This window comes from Narcine bancroftii, chromosome 12 (genome assembly GCF_036971445.1).
Source record: "Narcine bancroftii isolate sNarBan1 chromosome 12, sNarBan1.hap1, whole genome shotgun sequence".
In the NCBI taxonomy this organism is placed as follows: domain Eukaryota; kingdom Metazoa; phylum Chordata; class Chondrichthyes; order Torpediniformes; family Narcinidae; genus Narcine; species Narcine bancroftii.
In genome coordinates, this window is record NC_091480.1 from 13846170 (window position 1) to 13863661 (window position 17492).

A 17492-nucleotide genomic window follows, 5' to 3' on the forward strand; every position below is an offset into this window, starting at 1 on the left:
TGACCTTGTAATTTCTGGTGTTCTGGGCTGTGTCCACTATCTTTTGGAGGGCTTTACACTCAGAGATATTGGTGTCCCCATACCAGACCGTGATTCAGCCGGTCAGCACACTTTCCACCACACCTCTGTAGAAATTTGCCAGGGTTTCTGGTGTCATACCAAACCTCCACAAACTCCTGAGGAAGTTGAGGTGGTGATGTGCTTTCTTCATGATGTCATTGTTGTGTTGGGTCCAAGAAAGATCTTCAGAGATAGACACTCCCAAGAACCTAAATGTGTTCACCTTCTCCATCTCTGATCCCCCAATGATCACGGGATGGTATACCTCTGGCTTTCCTTTCCTAAAGTCAACAACCAGCTCCTTAGTTTTGGTGATATTGGGTGGAAGGTTGTTGTTGGTGCACCATTCAGCCAAGTTTTCATTCACCAACCTGTAGGTTGACTCATCCCCATCCTTTGTACAACCCACTACCGTGGTATCGTCGACAAATTTGTAGATGGTGTAGTTAAACATTGTAAAACAATGGGAAAATACACCTATTCAGCATCTACCATTCTCCATAGTTGCTGGATATCAGTGTTTTTACTGTATATAGTATTATTAAGTATAGTCTGTTATGTGGTAACTGAGCATAGAGTTTAGATGTACTAAGGGGAAAGCTAGATAGCTATTTAAGAAATGAGTTATATTGTCAGAGTACATGGAAAAGCAGCACTAATTTGACCAGTTCACTGTCTTGTGTGTTTGTGTTGTAACTTTGATGTCATTCTATGTGATTCTATGTCGGAGAAGTATCAGCCTTTAGGTTGCTTGCTGGTATCATAACCAAGCTTTTTATTTACTACCACACTATTTATTTGATCCAAATTTGCCGAATATGAATATAAACACGTTGTAAACCAGAATCTCTGTTCTCATCAGTTTCAATAAATGTCACATGCATAATTCATAAATAAAAATAATTAGTTTGTATATCTTATTTTTACTCTTGGCAAAACAGCAAATGCAATTGCCATTCCATCAAAGGAAAGACCTTCAGAGATCAATCATACAGTACGTGTTGAAGTATTTTTCAATATCAGGACTGAATGCATTTTGTTCTGGTTTCTGTTCAGTCTAAGCATCAGATGTGATAATAAATCGTTTGGTCACTGCCTGCACAATGCAGGCCCTTCTGTTGTCTTCAGTAGATTTTTAAAATTTATGTTTTCTTTACCAGAGGATGCAAGTCACGAAAAGTGCCAATGCCAATCAGAGTCTTCAGGGGCTAAATATTCCACATCGTCAGCAAAATTCCTCGACTTCAGGAATATTAACATAGCTATTGTTCATTACATTCATCACATTCTTTGGATTGGCTTCGCGGACGAAGATTTATATCGGCTGATAAAAAGGGGTTTCACTAACATTTAGCTAAGGTGTGTGAAACATGTAAAAGGTCATCTGCAAGTTAAAGAGAAATAGGATTTAGCTTTCAGGAGATGTAGGAATGGAGGAAGGATGTGTAGAACAAATGAAATTTCTTTAACATCTTCATGGTCTGTGCAAGGAAGATGGGGCTTTTGGTCTTCTCTGTTTATCTGGACCAACATATGTGGCTTGCTCAAGGAAGGCTGCTTCCGAGGCTGTCTAGCAAAGAGAGATATTTTAGGATTTCAAAGAAGTGGTGCAAAATAGAGACATTATTGTGGATATGGCAGTCTCTTCTACCTTTTCACATCACGAAACAATCCGTGGAAGATTTGTGCAGAAGTGGAGAGAGAGAGAGGAGGAGGAGGAGGAGGAGGATAGATCTCTATTGAGAGTTAGCACTGAAGCTGGTCTGGTCGAAGTCTATCGAAGCAGAGATTGCCACAGTGAGCAACAGAGAAAGGGAGGCCTGTGTGCATAAGTGTGGGAAAGACTACAGCCAGAAAGAACAGTCATTCATTCATAAGCTCAGAGAAGGTCATTCAATATTTTGCTGAGGACAGAGTGGATGTTGCGAAGATGTTTTGCCTGTTGATGGAATCTAGTATTTTGAAAATAAAAGGTCCTCATTTAAGATAAGAATGGAGAGTGTCTCCTTTCACAGAGTGGTGGATCCGTGGAATTCTGTAGTGTGGAGAGCTTGGAGACCAAGTCACTAAACATGCTCCAGTCTGAGAGAGGGATTTTCAGACATTAGGGGGATTTGAGATTCTGAGGAAAAGTCAGGAAGGTGTAGTTGAAGCCAAGGATTAGGTCACCTCTTATTAAATGATGGAGAAGCCTCAAGATTAGGTGTAGGGCTAGACTGTGGAGGCTCTGCCTTTGGTTTACTCCTGCCCTTATGTTATGATGGATGTTAGTTTGTTCACATCCACACTGAAAGTAATGAAAATGTGGAGATTCAACTCATTGTAAATTGAAGTTCAAATTCTGATTTTTCCCCCAAATTATTTCACTTTCCTTCTCCCGATCAATGACATATCTTTAGTCCTGCAACCTACAAAGTGTCCTCCTCTCTTCCAATTCCCACCTGTTCTGCAACTGCAGTTCTTGCCACTCCACCAATTCAAGGTCCTAGGACTGTTCATGCCAGTTAGACGGTGACTTTTACACCAGTGCCTTAAAAATTGCAACAGGCTGGCTTTTTTTTAAAAAACATTCAGCACCAAATATTTCAGATGAAGAAGAAGGAGTGATAATGATGTCTTAACCCACACAACATCCCAAATTATCGCCAAGAACTGCTTTGTTGACAGAGACGATCAGGGTATCGCAAAAAAAATTACCTTGAATCTCTACAGAGCCCGGCTCCTCCGTATCTGAAAATATTTCAAGTGACGAAAATGACGATGAAGTGAATGTGACCCATGAAGCTCTGCACTGAAACTGGACCAAATCAGCCAATTTTGACAGGAGAGTGGGCTGGTGTAATTTTCCCTCTTCTCTCCATAACCCTTGACACCCTTACCTTTGCTTTAAATGTTATGTAATGACTTTGCCTCCACCGACATCTGGGGCAACAGATTGCACAGATTCATTACCCTCTGACTGAAGAAATTCTCCTCATTGTTGCTTAAGTCGGGGTGTTTTCTCCAGGGTGGAAATGTCAATAACTGGAATGCATAGATTTAAGGTGGGGGGCTGGCATCTATAGGAAATCAAGGGTAACCAATGTTTTGGTCCCAAGAGCCCTCTTTGACCAAAAACAAACCTGATGTGCTCAAGGTGAGATTATTGTTTTGATCATAATGTGTTCAGATCCATTATTTATTACAAATAATGCCATGGCCACTCTTCTACAGGTCTGTCTGAAAATGTCAACAACAAGCATGGTGTACACCATATGGAAGTTCCAGCACAGTTAAATCTCAGTTTATCTTCAGAAACACCACCAATAGCTGAGATAATACTGTTCAATTGCAGCAAAATCAATATGATCAACAAAGCGAAAAATCAAATTCCCCGATGTTGCCTTCCTCATAGGGGCATTAAAAAGATTCTTATATCTCCAATGGATGTCAGAAAAATAGAGGGTTATGGATGTGTGGTTGGGAAGATTTGATTGTTGTGCAGTAGGTTTATATAGGTCAGCACAACATCATGAGTTGAATGGCCTTTTTGGGTTGTAAAGTCCTTTTCAAATGCACTTAGGCAGGCACGGTCGGGGGTGGGGGAATGGAAGGACGTAGACTATATGCAGGCAAATGGAATTAGTTTAAATTGTCGTTATAGTCAGCATGGACAGGTGCAAATGCATCCATTGTTAATTAATTAATTTACAGAAGAATGGAAAAAAATCTCAATACAGTTTTGAACAATTTAATAGCAGGGTTTATGTTCTAATTAACATAAAAGCATTTCCATTCTCATTTCGAGATTTTTTGTTTAAATATAATTTCTTTTGAACACCAAGCTCTCAGATTTAAGATTGCTCCCTGAAATGGAATTACTTTTTTGTTTCAGGATAATGGTACTTCAAATTACAAAGTGCATTTCGCAAAATCCTTGGGAAAGATGTTTTATTCATGTTGTGCCACTTACCTCAATTTACATAGACACCTATTTTCATGGGGTATTTAACATTGAAGGATCAGGATAAACCTCAAGAAAGGAATCAGGAAGGCTAAAAGAAGACATGAGGTTGCTTTGGCAGACACTGTGAAGGAAAATCCTTAAGGTTTCTACAGGAATATTAACACCAAAAGGATATTAAGAGACAAAATTGGTTCCCTTGAAGATCAGAGTGGTCGGGTTTGTAGGATCCAAAAGAGATGGGGTAAATCTTAAATTTTTCCTCCCCCCTCAGTTTTCACTAAGGAAAGAGGCACAGAATCGTGGGAAGTAAGCAAAACAAGCAGTGAGGTCAGGGAACCCGTACAGATTAAAGAGGAGGAAGTGCTTGCTGTCTTAAAGTGAATAAGGATGGATTAACCCCCAGGGTCTGACAAGACATTCCCTCGGACCTTGAGGGAGGCGAGCGTAGAAATCGCAGGGGCTCTGAGAGAAATTTTTAATATGTCCTTAGCCACGGGCGAGGTGCTGGAGGATTGGAGGGTAGATCACGTTGTTCCATTGTCTAAAAAAGGTTCCAAAGGTAACCCTGGAAATGATAGGCCAATGAGCCTGATGTCAGTAGTAGGTAAATTATTGGAAAGTGTTCTAAGAGATCGGATATACAAATATTTGGATAGCCAGGGACTGATTAGGAATAGTCACCATATCTTAATGCATGGTAGATCATGTTTAACCAATCTTATGGAGTTTTTCGAGGAGGTTACCAGGAAAGATGATGAAGGAAAGGGTTTGGAAATTATATACATGGACTTTACTGAGGCCTTTGACAAGGTCCTGCATGGGAAGCTAGTCAGGAAGGTTCAGACACTAGGTATTCATGGTGAAGTAGTGAACCAGATTGAACAATAGCTGGATGGGGGAAGCCAGAGTGTGGTGGTGAAAGATTGCTTCTCTAACTGGAGGCCTGTGACTAGTGGTGTGCCTCAGGGATCAGTACTGGGACCATCACTGTTTGTTATCTATATCAATGATCTGGATGGTAATGTGGTAAATTGGTTTGCAGATGACACTAAGATTGGTGGTGTTCAATGAAAGCATTCATTAGAGGGCAAATAATAAGTTACGCAACCAAGATGAAGAAGGACTATAATCAGGAAACAGAGCAGTTGGAAAGGGAAATAATAAACATAGAAAAAAAATTAGCAATAAAGGAAGATACAACCAAAAGAAGAGAATTGGCGGATAAAAAAATAAAATATGAAACATTACAAACATATAAGGTGGAGAAGAATATAATGAAGACAAAACAGAAATATTATGAACTAGGTGAAAAAACACACAAAATCTTAGCATGGCAGCTTAAGACAGAGCAAACTAAGAAAATGGTATTGGCAACAAGGAAAAAAGACAAACAAATTACATATAATCCAAAAGAAATTAAGGAAAACTTCAGAGAATTCTATGAACAATTATACCGAACCGAAAACGAAGGGAAAGAAGGGAAAATAGATGAATTTTTGACTAAAATTGAACTACCAAAACTACAAATAGAGGAACAAAATAAATTAACAGAACCATTTGGAACAGTAGAAATACAAGAGATAATAAAAAATTTACCAAATAATAAGACACCAGGAGAGGATGGACTCCCAATAGAATTCTACAAAACATTTAAAGACCTAATAATACCGCCCCTCCTGGATGTAATCAACCAGATTGATGAGACACAAAACTTACCAGATTCATGTAAAACAGCAATAATTACAGTGATACTAAAACAAGGGAAAGATCCACTCTCACCAGCGTCATATAGACCAATATCTCTGCTAAACACAGATTATAAGATAATAGCTAAACTATTAGCAAACAGATTAGCAGAACAGGTACCGAAAATGGTAAATTTAGACCAAACTGGATTTATCAAAAAAAGACGCACAACAGACAATATTTGTAAATTTATTAACTTAATTCATGCAGTAGAAGGAAATAAAGCACCGGCAGTAGCAGTTGCTTTAGACGCAGAGAAGGCCTTCGACAGAGTAGAATGGAATTAATTGTTCAAAGTATTGCAAAAATTCAGTTTACCGGAGAAGTTTATTAATTGGATTAAAGCATTATATGAGGGACCGTTAGCGAAAGTGACAGTAAATGGACATGTATCAAAGCAATTTAACTTAAGCAGGTCAACGCGGCAGGGATGCCCACTATCACCATTATTGTTTGCGCTAGCTATAGAACCACTAGCAGAATCGATAAGAAGAGATAATAATATAAAAGGAATAAAAATAAAAGACAGGGAATATAAAATCAGTCTGTTTGCGGATGATGTGATAGTGTACTTAACAGAACCAGAACTATCAATAAAAGAACTATATAAGAAATTGAAGGAATATGGAGAAGTGTCGGGATACAAGATAAACGTAAATAAAAGTGAAGCAATGCCTATGAATAACGCGGATTTCTCAAAATTTAAGGAGGAATCCCCATTCAGATGGCAAACGCAGGCAATAAGATACCTAGGTGTGCAAATAAACAAAAATCTAGGCCAATTATATAAACTCAATTACAATCCACTAATGAAAAAATTACAGGACGATTTAGAGCATTGGAAAGAGCTACCACTAACACTGATAGGAAGGATAAACTGTATTAAAATGAACATTTTTCCAAGGATACTATACTTATTTCAGGCATTGCCAATACAACTGACAGAAAAATTCTTCAAAGAGTTAAAGAAATTAATAAGGAGATTTTTATGGAGGGGGGGGAAACCGAGGATAGCACTAGATAAATTAACAGAATGGTATAAACAAGGAGGCTTACAATTGCCAAACTTCAAAAATTATTATAGAGCCGCACAATTAAGGTACCTATCAGATTTTTATCAAACAAGGGAAAAACCAGACTGGACGAGACTAGAATTAGATAAAATAGGGGAAAAGATACCTGAACACATATTATATAAATGGGACGAAAAATTGGTACAACATAGAACTTCTCCAGTATTACACCATCTCCTCAATATATGGAAGAAGATTCATGTAGAAAGAAATAAAATAAATTACCAAATACCAAAACTAATATTGACGCAAAATAAGCTACTCCCTTTTACAATAGACAACCTTGCCTTTAGAAAATGGGGAAAAAAAGGGATTAAAAGAATAGAAAATTGTTTTTCAGGAAGTAGATTCTTATCCTTTGAACAAATGAGAGATAAGTACAATATAACTGGAGATACAGCGCTGGCATATTACCAACTGAGATCCTACTTGAAAGATAAATTAGGAAGCAACTTGAGTTTACCAGAGGGAAGTAACCTTGAATATGTGATTACAGATACAATGTTAATCAAAAGATTTATAAAAAATATGTATATTAAACTGCAAGAAAAGGAGAATGAGGAAACAAATGGTAAAACTAAACAAAAATGGGAACAAGATTTAAATATAAAGATAAAAAAGGAAACATGGGAGAAGTTATGCTCTGGAACGATGAGAAATACAATAAATACGAGGCTGCGTATGATACAATATAATTGGTTACACAGACTATACATTACACCGCAAAAGTTAAATAAATGGGACCCAACAGTATCTGATAGATGTTTTCGATGTAAAAAAGAAAGGGGAACAACAATTCATGCAATCTGGACATGTGAGAGAGTAGAAAAATTTTGGGATGATCTCAATCAGATATTAAATAAAATAACAGAAAACAATATACCAAAGAATCCAGAGATCTTTCTCCTAAGTAACATAAAAAATAAAGAATTTGGAATTGACTTGGAAGATGCACAAAAAAGATTTGTCAAGATAGCCCTAGCCGTAGCAAAAAAATGTATTATGTCAACCTGGAAATTGGAAGATAATTTGAAAATACAACAATGGTATATAGAAATGAATAAATGTATTCCATTAGAAAAAATAACATATAGTTTAAGAAATAATATTGAAATATTCGAACAAGTATGGGAGCCTTACATTAAATACAATAGCGAAAACCTACCGGGAACAAACATTACCTAAGTTGATGGAAGGAGAAGAAAAGAAAAGAATGGACTCAGTAGAATTTCTGGTGTATTTTTGTTGAATAATAACATTGTCTAACTGAATTAATGCAACCTAGATTGTATACCTAAAATGGATGAGAGGGGGGGGGGGTGGGGGGGTGGCTTGGGAGGAGGGAGGGGGGAGGGAGAAAAAGTCACTGTAAATGTGTGGAAAAGAAAAAGTGTATAGCATGGCTATTGTGATTTATGGTGTGAAAAATAAAAAAATAAAAAAAAAAAAAAAAAAAAAAGATTGGTGGTGTTGTGGGCAGCGAAGAAGGTTTTCTAAGTTTGCAGAGGGATCTGGACCAGCTGGTAAAGTGGGTTGAAAAATGGCAGATAGAATTTTATACAGACAAATGCGAGATGATGTTGCATTTTAGAAAGACAAACCATGAAAGAATGTACTCGGTGAATGGTAGGGCACTGAGAAGTGTGGTGGAACAGAGGGATCTGGGAATTACCTGAAAGTGGCATCATCTGTGGATAGGGGTTTAAAGGAAGCTTTTGGCATATTGGCCTTCAGAAATCAAAATATTGAGTAAAGGAGTTGGGATGTCATGTTAAATTTGTATAAGACATTGGTGAGGGAAATTTGGAAAGTATATGGAGGGGGGAGGTTTGAAGGGCTATGAATTAAGTGCATGTCAGTGGGACTAGGCAAGAAAAAAAATCACTAGTAAATATGTGTGCTATGTCTATGTATGTGTTGGTATGTTTTTACACCAGTTACATCCAGTAGTACTTATACAACTGTATTATAATAATGAACGAAAAGCATGCTAGCTGGATGTATCACCGTGTGATCCAAGTTTGGAAGCAGCTGCAGACATTGGTGAATGCAGCTCAGAACATCACGAGCGCCTCCCTGCCTTCCAACAGCACCTACACCTCCAGATACCTACAAAATGCAGCCAACATAACGAAGGACCCATTGCACCCCAGACACATGCTCTTATTCCTTCTACAGTCAGGGAGAAGTTTGAAGAGTGTGAAATTAGGTCCCAATCGGTAGCGCTGTAAAGGCGTCGCGCTAACCGCTACGCCAACTGCGCCGCCGTTGAGTTTTTTCCTGTCCCGTGCATTGGCGCCTCCATACCAGAGAGTGATGCAACCAGTCAGAATGCTCTCCACAGAACACCTGGTAGAAATTTGAGTGTTTGGTGGCACACCAAATCTTCCTGACTGCAATGTTTGCTGTCTTTGTGTCTAGTCAAGGGACAAAGAAGCCTGTTACATGCAGAGGGCATTAATTTTTCTTGCTTCCTAGGATTTTAATTAGACGATAGACAATAGGTGCTGGAGTAGGCCAATTGGCCCAACGAGCCAGCACCACCATTTATCGAATCATGGCTGATCTTTCTCTTTCAATAATTAATCCCAGCCTTATCCCCATAACCCTTAACTCCCCTGCCCATAAGTGCCTCATCCAACTCTCTCTTAAATCTATCCAGCGAATCTGCCTCCAACCACGCTCTGTGGCAATGCATTCCACAGATCCACAACTCTCTGGGTAAAAGAATTCTCCTCATTTCTGTCTTAAATGGCCTTCCCTGTATTCTTAATATATGCCCTCTAGTCCCAGTCTCTCCCATCATTGGGAACATCTGCTCTGATTTCACCCTGTCAAGCCCTTTGATAATCCTAAATACCTCAATCATGTCTCCCTTCATCCTTCTAAACTCCATCGCATATAATCCCAGTCTTTCTAACCTATCCACGTATGTCAATCCTGCCATCCCGGGAACTAACCTTGTAAATCTGCGTTGCACTCCCTCGATAGCAAGTATGTCCTTTCTTAAATATGGGGACAAGAATTGGACGCAATACTCCAGGTGAGGTCTCACCAGGGCCCTGGAAGATATTGATGAGTGTGTGAGCCAGTGGGTTGGAAATGAGACTGAGCATTTGATTCACAGTTTATTGTGCCCCAAACCAAGTCAATTCACTCAAAGAAAGGAGACCATTTAAGGAATCGAGAAAGCAGAAAGTTCTTCAAATAAAAGATGAGTGAATTTGTCAGAAAATGCAATGAGTGCAGAATCGCTCAATGTGCGTTAAATTAATCTCAGTCCCTTCCAATAATTGGGCAAGCTGTCCAATCTAGCTGCCTTCACTTTTAAGACATTAAATTGAATTCAGAGCAGAATTACTTCAAATTCAACCTTCAAGATTCAGTGTTCTTTCTGAGAAGATGCTTCTTTGTGAATTCAGTATCAAGGAATTTTCTCACACTTACTGATTCCTTTTAAAATGCAGCTGAGTCATTTGGCCACAATGTATGTAGCAAGGACATTAATAATAGAAGTAACATACTCACAGGAAGGAATGTTAAGATTTCAAATTATTTTAAGCTCTCTGAACCCTTCTCCATTAACAATGGCGTGAAGCAAGGCTGCGTTCTCGGACCAACCCTCTTTTCAATCTTCTTCAGCATGATGCTGAACCAAGCCATGAAAGACCCCAACAATGAAGACGCTGTTTACATCCAGTACTGCACGGATGGCAGTCTCTTCAATCTGAGGCGCCTGCAAGCTCACACCAAGACACAAGAGAAACTTGTCCGTGAACTACTCTTTGCAGACGATGTCGCTTTAGTTGCCCATTCAGAGCCAGCTCTCCAGCGCTTGACGTCCTGTTTTGCGGAAACTGCCAAAATGTTTGGCCTGGAAGTCAGCCTGAAGAAAACTGAGGTCCTCCATCAGCCAGCTCCCCACCATGACTACCAGCCCCCCCACATCTCCATCGGGCACACAAAACTCAAAACGGTCAACCGGTTTACCTATCTCGGCTGCACCATTTCATCGGATGCAAGGATCGACAACGAGATAGACAACAGACTCGCCAAGGCAAATAGCACCTTTGGAAGACTACACAAAAGAGTCTGGATAAACAACCAACTGAAAAACCGCACAAAGATAAACGTATACAGAGCCGTTGTCATACCCACACTCCTGTTCGGCTCCGAATCATGAGTCCTCTACCGGCATCACCTATGGCTCCTAGAACGTTTCCACCAGCGTTGTCTTCGCTCCACCCTCAACATTCATTGGAGCGACTTCATCCCTAACATCGAAGTACTCGAGATGGCAGAAGCCGAAAGCATCAAATCCACGCTGTTGAAGATCCAACTGCGCTGGGTAGGTCCCGTCTCCAGAATGGAGGACCATCTCCTCCCCAAGATCGTGTTATATGGCGAGCTCTCCACTGGCCATCGTGTCAGAGGTGCACCAAAGAAGAGGTACAAGGACTGCCTAAAGAAATCTCTTGGTGCCTGCCCCATTGACCACCGCCAGTGGGCTGATCTCGCCTCAAACCGTGCATCTTGGCGCATCACAGTTCGGCGGGCAGCAACCTCCTTTCAAGAAGACCGCAGAGCCCACCTCACTGACAAAAGACAAAGGAGGAAAAACCCAACACCCAACCCCAACCCATCAATTTTCCCCTGCAACCGCTGCAACCGTGCCTGCCTGTCCCGCATCGGACTTGTCAGCCACAAACAAGCCTGCAGCTGACGTGGTCTTTTACCCCTCCATAAATCTTCGTCCGCGAAGCCAAGCCAAAGAAGAAATGTAGCAAGGACATTTAATAATAGAAGCAACATGCTCACAGGAAGGAATGTCAAGATTTCAAATTATTTTAATCTTCAACAGATCATCTAAGATTAGGTGAGTCTTGAAACCACGGGTGGGAAATTTGTCAGAGACGTTCCTGCCTTTATAAAGCAATAGGCTACTAATTTGCTTTTGGTTTTGATTTTGCGGCACTTAAACTACTCTGATGTTCCCAGAGCTACTCAGTGAAACTGCTGTTCCACCCAGCTCAGCAACTTCACACACCAGAAAGTACTGAACAAATAGGACACAATGTGTGAACTGATTTCACCCAGTGTAGGACCCCTTCCACAGAGTGACCTGAATGGTATTGACAGCAATAATTGAATCATCAAAATTTTCAGTTGAGTGACAGCTCAGGGCAATAACATCTCAGCTAGAGTCCAAGTCTAATGAGCTCTTCGACTTCTTTAAATATCTTTTATCAAGTGCTTTATTACCGACTGCAGCATTCCTCCAGACAATCATCCTTCTCAATCTTTTGTGCTAGGAAGTTTGGAGAGTGGGCGAAATGGCACAGTTAGCGCAACGCAGTTACAGCGCCAGCGATCGGGACTGAGGTTTGAATCCCGCACTGTGTGTACTGATTCTTCCGGGTGCTCCAGTTTACTCCCAGTGTTCAAAACATATTGTGGGGGGGGGTTGTCAGTCAATTAGGTGTAATTGGGCAGCATGGACTCGAGGGCTGAAATGGCTTGTAACTGTGATTTATGTAAATTTTTAAAAAATTAAAATGATGTCAACAAAAAAAAAACCAAGGAAACATCAAACCTGAAAATCATGCCAAGAAAATTCACGAATGAGAAGAGTTTATTTGCTTTATTTTTCCTATCCTTTTCCAAGGAATAATGTTCAATGAGATAATTGTTCCTTTCATATTAAGGCGTCTTTATTGTCATGTACAGAATACATTAAATTTGTTTGTTTGCTCCTAAAGGGACCCAGAGGCAGCATCAGTCCAGCATCCTGACCAAGAAGAGAAAGAAAAGCAAAAGTGAGTTCCTTCAGAGACTGAGTGTCCGCGGATCCCACCATCTCCTCTAAAGTCATTGCCTCGTGTTCCCATAACCTCCATAGCCGCACGACCTTCTGTCAGCTCCAGTGATGAACCAGAGATCCAGGCATCTAGACACCCTCTTCAGCCCCTACCTCTGAACCCCTCCCGCCTCAGTGATTTGCATCTGAATCAAAGTTGTTAATGTCAGAGGCCCTCTGGGAGCCCTACTTTCCATGGGTACCCCCGCGAGTCCCAGCCTCAAGCTAGTCTGCAGGCAGTTCTTGGCCTGTGTGTGTACTTTGGGCGCCAAGCTCCTCACTGGTCCACTGCTCTGGTGTCTGACTCTGTTTAGTCTGTGGTGATATGTAATTAAACCACTAGGTCACCAGGGGTCATCTCGGTGACCTTGTATGTAAAGCAGTCCAGGGCTAGTCGAGCCTTCCATGTTTGTCTTGCAGAGAGAAGAGACCTCTTAGTGTACATATTAGTTTATTAAAGCTGTCTTATACTCGCACTGTTGGTGGGGTTATTGTCAAAACATAGTCTTCACCTTCTCAGTGAGGCGTGTTCTCCCACTCTGGTGCCCTGCTCCCCTGGAACCCGCCATCCTTATGGATTGAGTTGCCATGGGATTGTCACAGCAAAATGTAAGGGTCTGTGAAACTGAACTTCTGTTTGTATTGATGCCTTTTCATTTTTTTTTCCTGGAAGAATAGTAGTCCTGATATAAACATCTTTCGGTCTGAAATGCAGACTTTGCTTTGGTGTTACTCTTTGCTGTAGTTTCATGAAAAATTCCTCTTCTATGAGTGAAGAACATCTTCTCGGGTACCACAGTTTAGAAGCACAATGTTAAATCTTAATTTAACATTGAGAACCAGTGGTTCTCACTCTTTTTATTTCCACTCACATACCACTTTAAATAATCCTTATACCATCGGTGCTCTGTAAGTAAGGGATTGCTTAAGGTGGTATGTGAGTGGGAAGGGAAGGTTGAGATTAACAGCTCTAGACCCAATTGTTACTGAAATATTTTACTTGAAAAAAATTGTCATTGGCCCATTTCCTTTGGAGTTATGAAACCGTGCACATAATGGGTCAATGAGGTATGATTTAAAAAGTGGTTCTCAACCTTCCCTTCCCACCCACTTCCCATCTTAAGCAACCCCTCACTCATCACAGAGCACCTATGGCATACTAAAGTGGTATGTGAGTGGGATGAAAAAGTTGAGAACCTCAGGTGTAGATGAAGCACATGGGTTTAAGGGTAACATTGTAGAGAACAGAGAAATGTAATGATTGTATATTTCTTTGACCTCATTGCTTTCAATACATTGACAATGTAGGTTCTGATCTGTGCACATTCTTAAGAGACATATCATTTGTGCTCCATCTAAATCCCAGGCATCTGCAAATGTCTTATCTTAAAGCATTGTGTAACATGTCCTTTGAGATTCCAGGTAAAAATATCTTGCAACTTTAGTTAGATGGAGCAGTGTTACAGCAGGAGCTTATTTTATGTACTGCTATCCATTAACAAGAGTGGAATGTTGGGATTAAGCAATATATTGGCAATGTTATTCTGGAAGTTCAGTGCTTAAGTGCTCTGCTGACAGCAGAACGTGTGTAGAGCGCGTCGAAAGAATCAAAGACGTTGATCCAACCCAAGACTTTTATTAACTAAAAGACTGGAGCATATCACAAGTAGGTCGACCAGTCCAGAATGACCTGGTCTGGCTAGGAGCAATCCTTTAAGACCTGCCAGTAGGCGTGGCTACACTCTCAGACGATCAGAGTCATCCTACACTACAATCTGTACATATACACATTGGTGATAGAATCTGTACTATCACAACGTGATACTGTGAATCGTGAGTTTGGCAGAAAGTTAAAAGAAATGACCCTGTGCCTGGACTGGGGCCGCCGCCTCCCACTCTCTGCCCGGATCGGGGCCTCCGCCTGCCCCACTCGACCGAGGCCGGGGCCGCCGTCTCCCCCTTGCTCCTGCCCGGATCGGGGCCGCCGTCGCCTACCCTTCGCCCGGAGGGTGATGCCGCTTTAGTTGCCCATTCAGAGCCAGCTCTTCAGCGCTTGACGTCCTGCTTTGCGGAAACTGCCAAAATGTTTGGCCTGGAAGTCAGCCTGAAGAAAACTGAGGTCCTCCATCAGCCAGCTCCCCACCATGACTACCAGCCCCCCCACATCTCCATCAGGCACACAAAACTCAAAACGGTCAACCAGTTTACCTATCTCGGCTGCACCATTTCATCAGATGCAAGGATCGACAATGAGATAGACAACAGACTCGCCAAAGCAAATAGCGCCTTTGGAAGACTATACAAAAGAGTCTGGAAAAACAACCAACTGAAAAACCTCACAAAGATAAGCGTATACAGAGCCGTTGTCATACCCACACTCCTGTTCGGCTCCGAATCATGGGTCCTCTACCGGCATCACCTACGGCTCCTAGAACGCTTCCACCAGCGTTGTCTCCGCTCCATCCTCAACATCCATTGGAGCGCTTTCATCCCTAACGTCGAAGTACTCGAGATGGCAGAGGTCGACAGCATCGAGTCCACGCTGCTGAAGATCCAGCTGCGCTGGATGGGTCACGTCTCCAGAATGGAGGACCATCGCCTTCCCAAGATCGTGTTATATGGCGAGCTCTCCACTGGCCACCGTGACAGAGGTGCACCAAAGAAAAGGTACAAGGACTGCCTAAAGAAATCTCTTGGTGCCTGCCCCATTGACCACCGCCAGTGGGCTGATAACGCCTCAAACCGTGCATCTTGGCGCCTCACAGTTTGGCGGGCAGCAACCTCCTTTGAAGAAGGCCACAGAGCCCACCTCACTGACAAAAGGAGGAAAAACCCAACACCCAACCCCAACCAACCAATTTTCCCCTGCAACCGCTGCAACCATGTCTGCCTGTCCCGCATCGGACTTGTCAGCCACAAACGAGCCTGCAGCTGACGTGGACTTTTTACCCCCTCCATAAATCTTCGTCCGCGAAGCCAAGCCAAAGAAGAAAAGAAATGAAATCTGGATAAGTGTTCCTCCTATAGGCTTTCTCCAGCCTTCTCACCCTGGAATGCTCTATCCTGTGTTACCTCTGTTTAGCAAGATAAAGGAAAGTCTTTCCAAAGTACTAAGAGTTAATCACATTTCTCTAATGTGGCATGATCCTACCCATGTCCAAAGAATACAAGGATTTGGTCTCTCAGCATTTTACAGGGTAGCATGCTGTTTACTAATACACGAGATATAACATTAATCGCCTTTCAGCATCCTTGCTCTTGAAACCCTATGGCTGTCCAATGTGGGCTTCACTCTCTTAACTTCTTGATAGATTCATATACAGTATAGTAAAACCCCTGGTATCTAGAATTCAAGCAACCTGGCTGCCTTAAGCAACTTGCAAACAAAAATTGAGAAAAATAAATTTATTAAATTAGAATAATTCTAAAATAATAAGTAAAAAATATACATTTAAAATTGTAACTGTTCTCTAAAGTAACACATCAGCCTTTGGTGAAGATGGGAGCAAATATTCAGCCAACAAAGGGCCTTGGTCGTGCTTTGCTCGTAGCAGCTGTTTGAATAAAGTTGCGTGAAACAGCCATGGTGTCGCCCAGGATGAAGAGCTGCTTGATGCCGCTCGCCATTGGGATGACTCTCTTAACTCTCTGCTGCACCAACAACTGTGCACTCAATGTTAGCAAAACCAAGGAGATGATTGTAGACTTCAGGAGGAAGTCAGGGGAACATAATCCAGTCCTCATCGAGGGCTCAGTAGTGAAGAGGATCTATCAACATCTCCGTGCAACTGTCCTGGAGCCTCCATGCCGATGCAATCATGAAGAAGACTCACCAGCAGCTATACCTTGTGATGTGTTTGAGGTGATTCAGTGTGCCACCAAAGACTCTTGAAAACTTCTACAGGTTACCATGGAGAGCATTCTGGCTGGTTGCATCAACTCTCAGGACAAGAATGGACTCTAGAGGATTATAAACTTGGCCTATGTCATCACAGACACCAGACTTCACTCCATCGAGGACCCTTGTGAGTGCTGCTGTGCAATATCACCACAACTCTACAAGAGGCAGTGTCTTAAGAAAACAGCCTTTATCCTCAAGGACCCCACCACCCAGGCCATGCTCTCTCGACTCTTCTACCATCAGCAAAAAGGTACAGGAGCCTAAAGACGAGCACTCAATGGTACAAGGACAGTTTCTTCATCATTGCCATCAGATTCATGAATAACCAATGAACCAAAGATACAGCCTTACTTTGACTTTTCATGCACTATTTTTATTTAATTTTTGTAAGGTGGTTTATATGAATGTTTGCACAGTGACGCCGCTGCAAAACAATGAATTTCATGGCTTGTTCATGACAATAAATTCTGATTCTTAAAATGTCTCCTTAACTCTGCTTAGTAAGAGCTGCCCCAGTCAGGGGCTCTATCTGTAAACTTGGGGGAGGTGGGTTAACTATCTATAGTGTTATTTTTCATCTTTCTGGTAGGTCCGTGGAGGTGGAGGAACCTGCAGATGCAACGATGGTTAAAAGTTTTCAAAGAATGTGACTGAAAATAAAGTAAACACTTTAAGGTTTATATATTCACGTTAGTGAAGTTTTTTCAGTGTATTTTTGTATTTTAAACTTTATTTTTAATGTAGGTGTATTAGTTAGGGACTGTATGAGAAAGTCTCAACAACCAGAGAATATACTTATCAGGCATCTACCAATCCCAAATAAGTCCATTTCAGTAACATAGTTTCCTTCCATATTACCCAGCGTCATGATCAATGATTAATGTTGCTTTATCATCTCTTCACACCAAA